The sequence below is a fragment of the Lissotriton vulgaris genome, chromosome 6 (assembly GCF_964263255.1).
Source record: "Lissotriton vulgaris chromosome 6, aLisVul1.2, whole genome shotgun sequence".
Taxonomy (NCBI): domain Eukaryota; kingdom Metazoa; phylum Chordata; class Amphibia; order Caudata; family Salamandridae; genus Lissotriton; species Lissotriton vulgaris.
Window position 1 is genome coordinate 54,958,608 of NC_141694.1, and position 12,710 is coordinate 54,971,317.

Consider the following 12,710-nt stretch of genomic DNA (forward strand, 5'->3'; position numbering starts at 1 on the left):
ATATATTTGACACTATTGATTGTTGTTTGTTGATGCTGCCACCTATAGCCAGGCTGAGGGCTTTTATTGCATTTGTTGGAGTTGTTTTCAGCTCCACATTCTTATTCACCTTTATACTCTTGTTTGAGGAGCAGATTGTTGCACTGCCTTTCCGGTGCCCACATTTGGCCCTCTTTTACCGCTGGTACATGATGAGTTTCGAAGTCATGGAAGGGTTGATCTGACCAGGTTTCTTGCAGTAGATTAAGGTCGAAGCTTTGGAAATAGGCCAGGAGCTCCCTGTCCGTTGTTTTATTCCCCAATCCATGTATATTCCAGGAGCAGAGTTGTAGCTGATGGGTATCCACTGGATATTGTTTGTCATATCAGGTATTGTTGTCATGTACATTTATTGTCCTAGCTAGCCAAGGCCCATCGCCAGGTCTGGTGGCTGGATTCCAGTCTTTTAAATCTGTCTGCAATGCATCATGGTCCGTGCCCCTTTGAGCACGGATTGAGTCTGCCTGCCAGAAGATGTCATGCATGGGGTTGCCGGGTACTTCATGATACATGTATTAAACATTACCATTCTGTAGTGTTGTGTTTCATTTCTAAGTACATTTCATAAAAGTGTGCAATCTCACTTACATGGAACATATCCAAGTTATATCAAACAGGCTAGTGCAGAAAATGTGTCGGTGGAAGAACGCCCGCTCCATGTTCATTCACAAACTATTGAAAGCGCTACGTGTTTAACTACATCCAAGTTTGTGATCCACTTTTCAGGCTGGAGGCTACAGCCTGTACTCTTACAGGGATCATACTTAAGAGTAGTAATCATGTCTGCTGGGCTCGGCCTGATCCTGTGCGGGATCTTTCTGAGGCTGGACCAGTCATCGCTCTAAATGTGCTATCGGCACAGATGGTTAGTGAGAGGAACTCTTCCACTGGAAAGGGTTAATGCACCTATGGAAATAACAATAGCTGTAGGTAAAACATAATCATTTAAATTCTAAAAGTGAGGCATTGATCTTAATACCAGAAAGATAAACTAGGTGGCGAGATAACAAATATATGGTGAGAGCCAGAGCCGAACCAAGGGTCTCGCTGGGCTCTTAGAGCCCCTTCACAAGCCGAGCCCTGAAAATATTTGCAACGTAAATCATACAACAAACATCACAGAAAATATGATAAAGTCTCTTCAAACATTTTTTACTTTTTTTTTTTAATTTATTTTTATTTACCAAGTTACGCACACTTTATACATTATACATTGCTCATCATTGATTATATCATATATTTCATCAATTCGTGTCATTTATACGCATACAGTACACTTCATTACAAATTCCAAAACAAACAAAAAAATACAAAATAAGCTGTAATTTCATTAAAGACATGTACACCTTTCGTAAGACTCTCTGTAGCCCCAATCCCTCCTTCCACTTGATTATGGGATCCCATATTTTCAAACCTAGAATCCTTCCTCTCCTACCTTTCCGCGCATAAATATTCTTCTCCATATTATATGCAGCCAGCAGATTAGCTATCCAGATTTTCATAACCGGAGGATTCTTGTCCAGCCAAGCCCTAGCTATAGTTAGTCTATACACTGCCATTGCTACAAACATAAATTCCCGCTGCATGGCATCCCCATCTGGGCCAACCCCTAGGAGGATCCAGGATGAAGTAAGTATTAATTGAATACCCAGTGACCTACCCAAAAAGCACTCTATATCTCTCAGAAGTATATGCAATTGGGGAAAAGTAGCAAAGATGTGCACAATATCTGCTTCCAAGGCATTACAGCGGGGGCAAAAAATACCTGTGGTGCCACCCCACTTTGCTATCCTGGCTGGTGTAAAATACAGCATATATAGGGTTTTATAGTGTTGGGACGGTAGGGGGGCTGAACACAGAGCGGTTTGACCTAAATCCAATGATTCCTGAAACTAATCTATTTCCCCACCCAGTTTCTCCGCCCATTTATTACCATATTTTTCTAAGTCATCAGTTTTCCCTTTTACCAAACTTGCATAGAAGGATGGTATCGTACAATCCCCAGATTACCTTATTTTCTCCAAAATCTCATTCCTGCCAAATCCAGCAGGCCCTCCCTGTTTGCTGCTTAAGAAACTTCTAATCTGGAGGTACTTAAAGAAGCCTCTGTTATCAACATCAAACTTATTTCTTAAGTCTGTGAATTGTATCACCCCCTCTGAGCTAATGAAATCACCAATCTGTGGAATCCCCCTTGACGCCCAGTCTGCCATTGTTGAGTCTGCAAATACCGCTGGAGGGAATGACCTATTTTTATACAATCTAATGCATCTATTAAATCTCCCCAGCTTTTACTTCTTCAAGAAAGAATTCCAAATCTTGACAGCAGCAGCAACCGTCTTGAACCTTGTTCTTTTAAAATATTCAAATTCAATACAATTTAAAAAACAGTGTCCCACTTCTGCTCCTATGACAGCTGTGTACACTTCCGAAGATGAGCTGGTGGCTCTTTGATCAACAATATCCCCTCCTATTAACCCCTGCATATATTGTAAGGCTGCTGCCATATAATAAAGTCTAACATCTGGAGCGCCCCACCCACCCCTCTCTCTCGGGAGGGAAAAAAACCTGTAAGCCCTACGTGTCTTACCCTGTGCCCAAATAAACCTATTCAGAATTGCCTCCAATGCTTTGAACCAGCTAGCTTAAAAAAATAAAGGGATAGATCTAAAAAAATAAAGGAACTTGGGGAGAATCAACATCTTAATTACATTAGTACAGCCCACCAGTGACAAATGTAGTTGTTGTTCATCCTTTCTAAGTCTGCTTTTACCCGTGTCATTAATGGCGCCATATTATTTCCTACAACAACATCCAGATTTGCAGATAATACCACCCCCAAATATACCGCTGACCCAACAACCCTAGTGTCATTACATCTAGAGTATCTATTTTCCACGATCTGTGTCTTTGAGCTATTGAGGCTGTATCCAGAAACCTGTCCAAAACGTTGAGCCTCCTCTTCCACCTCCCTAATACCAGCTGTGGGGTTGGGTGTCAGAATGGCCACATCATCAGCGTATGCCAGAGTTTTTATCAAACAGCCATTAATATTCATTGCCGGAATCACTAGGTTTCTTTCTAATCTGCGCAGGTACGGGTCTAAATAAAGAGCGAACAACAGGGGGATGAAGGACAGCCCTGTCTGGTCCCTCTACTGATCTAAACCGCTGCCGAGTGCCCCCTATTGACCCTGATCCTGGCCGTCGGTGTTTATATAAAGTCTGTATGGCCTTTATGAAACCCGCACCTATACCACTCCACCTCATGACCGACCATAAGTAGCCCCAGGAAACCCTATCAAATGCCTTCTCTGTGTCTAAAAACAGCGCTGCCATAGGGTCTCCTAGGGTACCTGCTGCATCGAACATAGTAATCACCTGCCTGACATGCTGCGTCGTGCCTTTTCCTGGAATTAACCCATGCTGGGAGGGGCTTACCGAACACTCAACAACCCGTGATAACCTTTTGGCGAGCATTTTAGAATAGACTTTTACATCGGCATTCATTAGTGTAATCGGCCGATATGAACCTGGTGCCGTTAGAGGTTTACCCTTTTTAGCTATCACAATTATGTCCGCACCTGCCCATGACTCGGGAACCGATTCCCCCTTCTGTGCCAGCAACATAACATTAAACATATCTCCTATTAGTGATGTTTGGAATGTTTTGCAGATTTCCACCGGAATCTGATCCGGGCCCGCTGCCTTCCCCGAGGGGAGGCTACCAAGAGCTGAGACCAACTCCTCTAGCTGAAAATTAGCTTCTAGCCCTTCCTTCTCGTCCATAGAGAGCTCCAGCGGTAATACATCCCCCAAATATCCTTCTATCTCCCCCGCTCCCCTATATTATCACAGGCATAGAGGTTTGAATAAAATTGCCTAAAGACTTCCCTCACTTGATCTGCCTCTGTACTGGAGTTACCCTGAGCATCTATAATCTCCTTAATATCGGATGCAGCTGCTCTCTGCCTAGTCCGACTGGCTAAGATATGGCCCACTCTTTCACTAAGTTCGTATGACTTCTCCTTTTTAGCCAAATATTTGTCAGCTGCTTTTTTAGCAATTCCTTCAAGGGCTTCTGCTCTAAGCGCAATAACCTTAAGTATATGCTGATCCAGCGGGGAATGCTGCCATATAGCCACTGATAAATCTTCTTCTGCTCTCAAAAGGTATGTACGTAATTCTTCTGCCTTCAGCTTCTCTTTCTTTTGGGTGGACAGTACAAAACTCAATGTCTCCCCTCTGACCCCGGCCTTAAAAGTGTCCCATACCACCCCCGGAGGTGCTGTCCCTCTGTTTATATCCCAAAAATCCTTAATCCACTTTGTCATATATGCCCGATATGCCGGATCCTGCAACAGCGCCCTCTCGAAGGTCCATTGTATATCATTTCTTTGAACCTGCCCCAGGCTAAGCATCAGAACTAACGGGCTATGATCCGATATAATACAGGGTTGTTTTTCCATTTTTGACCCAGCCATCAAGCTATTTGAAATTAAGAAATAATCCAATCTAACCAATACTTTATGGGGGGCTGAAAAAAAAGTACTACCATCTAGGTACGGATGCCACTTCACCCATGGGTCTTCCAGAGAGTTATGAAGCGCCATATCTGAAAGTGCTCCGTACACCTTCTTTTTCCTCCCTAGATACTGTCTCCCCGGTTGTAGAAATGAACTATCCGAGTCATGCAGGTTAAGATCACCACAGCAGACAATTGGTTCAGGCCACTGTGCTAATTCAACATCTAGATACTGAAAAACATCCGGATCATCCCCTGTGGACCCATAAATTGTAACCAACGTAAATGTTTCGCCTTTAAACACTATTTCCAATACCACCCACCTCCCCCATTGGTCTTCTTTCTTCCTTTTAACTATTGTATCCCTATTTCTCCCCAGTACTACCACCCCTCTAGTTTTGGTCCCTTGTTTGGAGTACGCTAACACTGTAAGCCCCAATTGCTCCAGAAGATATACTTTAGTACCGTCTATGTGGGTTTCCTGCAGACAGACCAAATCCAGACGTAGTGATTTGAGGAGTGCGGCCACTCTAAGCCTTCATTAAGCCCACAAACATTTATCGAGGCTATTCTACATGCCATACAGATGCATCCCGTGTCCTACAAATACAGCTACTGGTTCATTGAACGAAATCTGCCACTGTTGATGCCATGTATTACTTTTCCTGTACTGTAGACATTGTAACTTATTCAATACAAATGTGTGTCAACCAAAAAAAAACATAACTTCGTGCACTTTTTCCACACTCCTTCCCCCCTGTGCCCCCCCAACCAGTTCATTAAGCTTTATTCGATTTTGTTTCAAACCATAAAAGCATACAATATAAAAAAATACAGTCATAATTTAACAAACAACATACATTTTTAAAAGCAACAAAATCTTGATAGGTCCAGTAAAATATGCTGATCCAGTTGTTATTAATGTCTAAGAAGTTTACACGGTAAGCACCCGCCTAGTATTGACAGTTGTTATATGGCGTAAAAGGGTTAAATTGGGGTAGGTTGCTATGCTTAAAAAGACATTGCAGATAAAAGTTAAGAGAGGGGAAAATGCGCTCATTTGATGGGCAGAATCTATAACCCAGCTTATTGTTGTGATCGTCAGTTTGTTTCCGGAAGGGGATATATGATTCGCTTGGATAAAAGTCATGTAGGTCCCAAGTTTTTATAGGACCATCACCTTCCTGGGGCTGCCAAGACTGGAGATAGGGGACAACTTGTCTGCTCCTGAATCTGATTAAAACCAGATCCCCACTGATATCTTTACGAAGGGGACCCAACCATCCCACTCTCCTCACGCTGACTATCCTGCCATCAAGGTTGTGGGGTAGGGGTCTGTTCTTTGATAGCCAGAACTTAACTTTATTTAGCAAATCAGTCGTTCTCTCAGATTTTCCATGTTTCAGGGGAGGAACCCCCGATAGGATGGACACGAATGGAGCGGCCACTGGGGGAAGATTAATACGAAGAATCTTAGTACTTTTTAATCTAGGCTCAACAATGCGATCTGAGGCAGGTATAGGTGGTGCTATAGGGACAGGGACAGGTGGACACACAGTAGTGGAGACAGTTTCTGGTGATAGGGGAACTGAATTTTGCATAGTTTGTTTGGGCAAATTAGGAAGACCAGCCTGGGGGGAACACTTAGAAGTTACTGTGTTTGCCTGGTTAAGTTTGACAATTTCCTCAATCCCCGTCAGTCTGTCCCCCAAGGTGTTGATTTTGTCGATCAGAGGGTGGATAATAGTTTTGATCAACTGTTCAATCATGGTCAGTAAGACCAATTGGGGAGAGGTTGCAGGGTCATCTAGTTTTTTGCCCATCTCCGGAGTTAACAGATCCATGTTAACAGGCGGGTTAAAATCTGGTGACGCACTTTGCAGTTTAGATGTTTTGGTTGGGGACCCACTTTCTCCAACCCCGTCATGTTTCCTTTTACCAGATGTAACCTTAACGGGAGTTGTACTTTTTGCTTTTGCTTTTATGGGTGTCGGAAGAAGCCCCTGTGTGCTAACGATGTGAGCTAGCGAGCTGGCGTTAGATACCAGATGGGGTGAAGTAACTAGGGTATACCTGATATTGCACATACTGTTTAGATCGTCTAGCCAGGGGGGATTGGACGCTGTACTAGACGTTTTAGAAGGGGGATCCATACTGGTAGGGGTATGATTGAGGTGAACAATGTAAAAGAGAACAAAACAAACAGCTGTACTATTTGTTCATTCGTACCACCTTGACAATATCATGCCCGTCTTGTGTCTTAGGGCATAAGTTCAACCAGGGGGATATAATATGTAACAACTCCCTTATAGGTATGAGTAACAGTATCAGGCCAGTTGTGATAGTCAGTGGAGTGGGCAATAAGTGGTTTTACCTCCTCATAGAAGGCCAAGTGGGGTGGCCCGTCCCGGCCTCCTCGTGCCTCTGAGGGCCACAGAGGGCCCGGGCTTTGCCCGGCGTGGTCCCGCGCGCGTTCCGCGACGCGGAGGAAGCCTCCTCCTTTTCTGCGCCTCCGGGCGCGCTTGTCCAGGAAGTGACCCGCTCGGCCTGCTGGGAGCTGTAGTTCCCCGGCGGCCGTGAAACAGGAAATCACCGGCGGCAGGGGGAACAGGCAGCGTTTGGGCCCCAGCGGCGGCGTGTGGCGAGCGGCGAGTGTCCCAGGTATGGCCAGAACAAAGTTAGTGCCCCCGCTCCTCAGTGGGAGCCTCCTCCTTTTCTGCGCCTCCGGGCGCGCTTGTCCAGGAAGTAACCCGCTCGGCCTGCTGGGAGCTGTAGTTCCCCGGCGGCCGTGAAACAGGAAATCACCGGCGGCAGGGGGAACAGGCAGCGTTTGGGCCCCAGCGGTGGCGTGTGGCGAGCGGCGAGTGTCCCGGGTATGGCCAGAACAAAGTTAGTGCCCCCGCTCCTCAGTGGGAGCCTCCTCCTTTTCTGCGCCTCCGGGCGCGCTTGTCCAGGAAGTGACCCGCTCGGCCTGCTGGGAGCTGTAGTTCCCCGGCGGCCGTGAAACAGGAAATCACCGGCGGCAGGGGGAACAGGCAGCGTTTGGGCCCCAGCGGCGGCGTGTGGCGAGCGGCGAGTGTCCCAGGTATGGCCAGAACAAAGTTAGTGCCCCCCCAACCCTTCCCCCCTCCTAGCTCCCCCCCCTTACAGGCAAATAGGTCAAAGGACCTATGTGTGGTCGCCTTGAATTGCGCCAGTCGCTTCCCTCTCCCGCCTTCCACCATCCTGTACTGTGCTACCCCATATCCTTGTACCTATAATCAGCATATTACAGTCTCCAAAACATCCACAGAGCAAGCACATTAACCACCTTTCTGTCTTTTCATTTCTTCCAAAAATTGCTGAGCTTTAATTTCTGAAGAGAACATCCATACTTTCCCTTTTACAACTACCTCAAGCCTTGCCGGGAAGAGGAGGTATGCTTCTAAGCCCAAGGCCTGAAAGGGATCTAGCATCTGTCTAAGTTTCCACCTCCTCTCTCCAGTGACATGACAGAAATCATGTCTAGCGAAGAACGTGGTGCCTTCAAATGAGCGCCTGCTATCAGGTCTTGCCTTGTCCATGATCGAAAATTCCCTATGTTAACCAGAATTGCTCTGGGCAATACCCCCTGACTTTCACGAACCTGTGTGCCCTCTGTACCTCCTTATCCCACTGCCACTGGGATTCCGGAAAGGCGTCCTTTAGCAGATTTACCACGTGATTATAAAGTAAAAGGCGATCAGGAGGCTTTTCACAATTTGAAGGCATACCTGAAAAACATCTCGCATGGATGAATAAGAACTGCCTGAAATTAAACACAGAAAAAACAGAAGTCCTGTTCTTTTGCCGGGCGTCCTCCCCTCCGCCCATTTACTGGTGGCCATCAGAAATGAATCCACCCCCAATCCCCTCATAGTCAGCCAGAAATGTGGGAATCAGGCTGCATAAGGCGCTCTCTTTCTCCGCCCAGGTACGACACATCTCCTCCACATGTTTTTGGAAGATGAGGGCAATAAGGAAATTCATACACATCCATTTATGTTTTTTCTAATGAATTCATGAAAATACTAATTTATAATTTTCCCTGCACTGTTTTAAAATGTACACTATCACGAATGAAATGTGTATTCCTCTCATGCACTTTAAAATATGAATTATACTTAAAAAAATGAAGATGAACAAATACAATCATTGAAGCATAGTACAATGACTGATTGTGTTGTATGTGAAATCTGCATAATTCAGTAGCAGTAGGAGCTTTTTGAGTAAAAAATTATCCAAAACTCTGCGGCAAGACTGATCAAGCGAGTACCTTTGCGTCACCCCATCTCTTCTCATCTGAGACAGCTTCACTGGCTCCCTCTAATTAGGAGGATAGAGTTCAAGTCACTGAACTTTGCTTTTAGGGCCTCTCGAAGCTTGGAGCCTATGTGCCTCCGGAACAGGCTGCCGCTCCACGATTAAAAGCGGGTCTTGAGATCCAACATTCTGCGACGGCTAAAACTTCAACGCTTCCGCAAAGGCCGATTGGGCGATAGATCTTTCACTGTACAATCTACAAAACTCTGTAACTCACTTCATCCCACCTTCGCCTGCTGGAATCAGAAACAGGATTTCGGAGAGCATTAAAAACCTGACTCTTCAGGCAGACATAACGGCCTAAACGACCCACATGTTAGTTCTCTGCTAGTGCTGGGACACATCCGCTGAGGTAGCTATGCACTTTAGAAATCGTCATTCATTCATTCATTTATTCATAAAACATATGGCTAAGATCAAACAACGTAAGTGGGAAAGCTGCGATTGATACAGGTTTTCTGGTTTCACTCTGTAAAATGTACCCACTAAATGGGTATCAATTTGTCTCTCTTCTTGTTAATGCTTTGTTTTAACCAAATTTTTCTGCAGTTTTTTGGCGGCGAGAATTCGACCTGTAGGTATTGAAACTTTAACATGGGCACCAGTTACATTACCCAAGGTCACATTAATTTTTCTTAGTGCATTGACAAATGAAGTGATATGTCTAGAATCACCAGATTTTGGGCCCACGCAGATACTAGAACCGGGTCCCCAAGGTCCAAAGACGGCATCTCTGACCGTAATGCAGTATACTTGGTAGAACGAGGGTGACAGGCAGAAGCCACATGAAAGCTTGACTTGTTATGGGCTTGAGGTTCAAATAGGCCAACGAGCTGAGCCAGATTTCTGTCTCGAACCTGGCTCGAGCTTTCATTGGTTCTCCCACCTCTACCCAAGAGGAGCGCAGACAGGTTGTTTACACAGTAAGCAGACGTAGACCTCTGGGCTAAGGCCTAGCATGAACAAAGTCTCTTCACCTACTATTACATAGCACTGTTTGCACATCTACAAATCTGCAGACCAAAACTTTAATGACAAAACGGAACAGGGTGTTCTTACCCAAAATAGCACATCATCTTCCCCTACATTTGTCTTTCCTGCCAGAGCTGTCACCAGCACCAGTTCACCTCTGGTTGAATGTATAGGGTGACATGGCAGTGCATGTATGGAGGGTACCAAGGGCAATACCTACTGAAACCTGCATCCCAGAGCATCGAAGCAAGGATTCCACTGACTCAAGAACTGAGAGACTCCTGAGAATGGATAGAATGTGGACCCCTTCCTACTGGCACCCCCGCAATGGAATGTCCTAAGGGCCTGAGGAATACAGGGACTTAGGATCAGCTGCAAGTTACCAATTACAGTGTAGATCGTTTGGTCACACAGTAAAGTTCAGAGTCGATTGATGGGATTAAGTATGGATTTATTACAAATTCAAACCCAGCTGATATAAATCAGTCACAAACATATAGTATAAAAATACAAATTCACTGAAGGATATCTGAGGCAATGGATAAAATTGATCCTCAATAACAGAAAACAAATGAGGAATTCAGTAGCCACTTTACACAGAATGAGAAATAAAGGCTGATGTGTAGATTGAAAGCTTCGATCCTCTTGCCTATACAAGAGGTTGTCTAAGAAGACCTACTGACCCCTATTCTAACTTGGAATCGGAGAACGCCTATTAATCAGGGAAGAGTAGAAAGGTGTCAGCATGGCAGAACTTCTGTAGAGGTTCTCAAAAGTAAAGTATATTGTATAGCATAAAGCCACCCAACAGAGGTGTCACAAAGGAGTCTGCACCTCTTTGAGTCTAAAGGGAATCTGAATCAAGTTCAAGCGCAATGCCCAATTATACCCACCAAGAACCTTTGAGAATCTCATTCCACATCTCCAATTATTTGACATCTTCAAACAATCAGACTTGACAACTACACTCAAAGTTTTCTTACCTTTGGTCTACACATTAGAACAACCTTGGATTTTCCTGCCTCCTTATTCCGCTCGGACAGTATTCCTCCCCTCCTTGTTAATTCTTCTTATGCTTGCCACGAGATACTCCAATTGAGCGTCACTATCTCTTTCACACAATGTGCCTTTTTTTAACCATGATCTAATGTAAGTGCACCTGCAGAGGAGAGAAAAACTTTGCATCCAAGCAAGCATTCACGTTAAAAATGAAACATTGCAAAATCCAACAGCTTAAGGCCTTTGGTCAACGTTATTACTGCAAGCATTTCAAAACACATTTTAAATGCATGGTTACAGATACATATACAGTTATAATATAGATGAGGAGCACTATTCAAACGAGTACATTCTGGTTATCAGATAAATGGAGAGTATTACTTAAAGTCGTACGTGAACATATAAAGAACACAAGGTTATCACTACCGCACAAATGTAAATATAAGTAAGACCTGCAACTCACTCTTACTGTAAAGAAAAAGTTAATATACACACTCATATAAATGTTGAGATTACACTGTAGTTGCACCTTCTGTAACTGTTCAAGTGCATTGCATTACATTAATAAGGTTACATCACATGAATAGATAAGGCCATACATAAACATATATGTGGCCTAATTAACCATGAAAGGGAGGAGCCAAACTTACGCTGCTCCATTCCCTTTAGTGGCGACTGGACCCTCTGTCCCTATCCAAGCGACTTCCTGTTAAACAGGATCCTCCAGTCGTGGTAACAGCGGAGCTAGATCCTATGGATGGGGAGGAACTCTGGGAACTCTATCAACTCGAGCACAATAGCTATCGGTAGAGATTCATCGATCCCCCTCAAGAGGAGGGCCCCTTCAGCTGTTCGCCAGGCTCTGCAACATCAATATTTCCACTCTCACATTCAAAATCAACATGCTCTACTGAGATTGATCAATACAATAACAGCGGAAAATGTAAACCACCAGGGAGGGATGAGTTCCACATTACTAGGCTTAGTGGTGAGTCCTTTGCCTGACTGGGATCTATTGTTTGTGTCAGCAACTCACGTCAAGGGAACAGACAATACTCAGGCAGATAAGTTAAGCAGGATATTTCCTGCCACAAAAGTTTCTTTCTTACCCCCAGTATTTCTCCGAAGATAAGCAGTATATTTGGGATGTCTTTTCACATCCCCATCCAATGTTCAGCTTCCCTAGATCTCGCTCAGTTTCCAGTGATGGGAAACTGGGGAATGGATGCATTGACCCATGGCCTGAGAAACTGCTTTATATATTCCATCCATTTCCTCCTCTTGCCAGTTTAATTGCCTGGATCAGGGAGGAAGAGAGGGAGATAATCTCAGTGGTAGAGGGTTTGGTTTCAGATCTGGAGACTGCTATTTGTACCATTCCCATTACAACTTGGAGTGAATCTTTTTCCATGAAGTATTTTGCATTCGGTCTGGAGATTGAAAGAAAAGGCCTGCAAGGCAAGGGGTTACCACCACAGTTCCCTCTAGGGTGTGCGCCACAGTGAGCGCGTACTCTTGCGCTTCGGTCCATGCAGAGGCCTACAAGCAGGACCCACCACAAAGGATTCCACTGCATTCGTAAAGTGCGTCTTTGGAGCCTTTGAAGAGCCACACCAGTGATGCATTCTAAGGATGTTCTTTGCCTTTGGCAATGCTAATAGAAGAAGTGCAAACACTTGCAGTGAAGGACAGTCCCGAAGCAGCAGGAGAGCAGCCCAAAGCTTTCACTGCAGCCCAGAGTTCAGTCTGACACATCTCTCCACAAACCCTCAGACGACAAGGTGAAATGTGGCAGTTCTTTGGCAGTACTATGCTTTTAACTTTAGAACACGCAT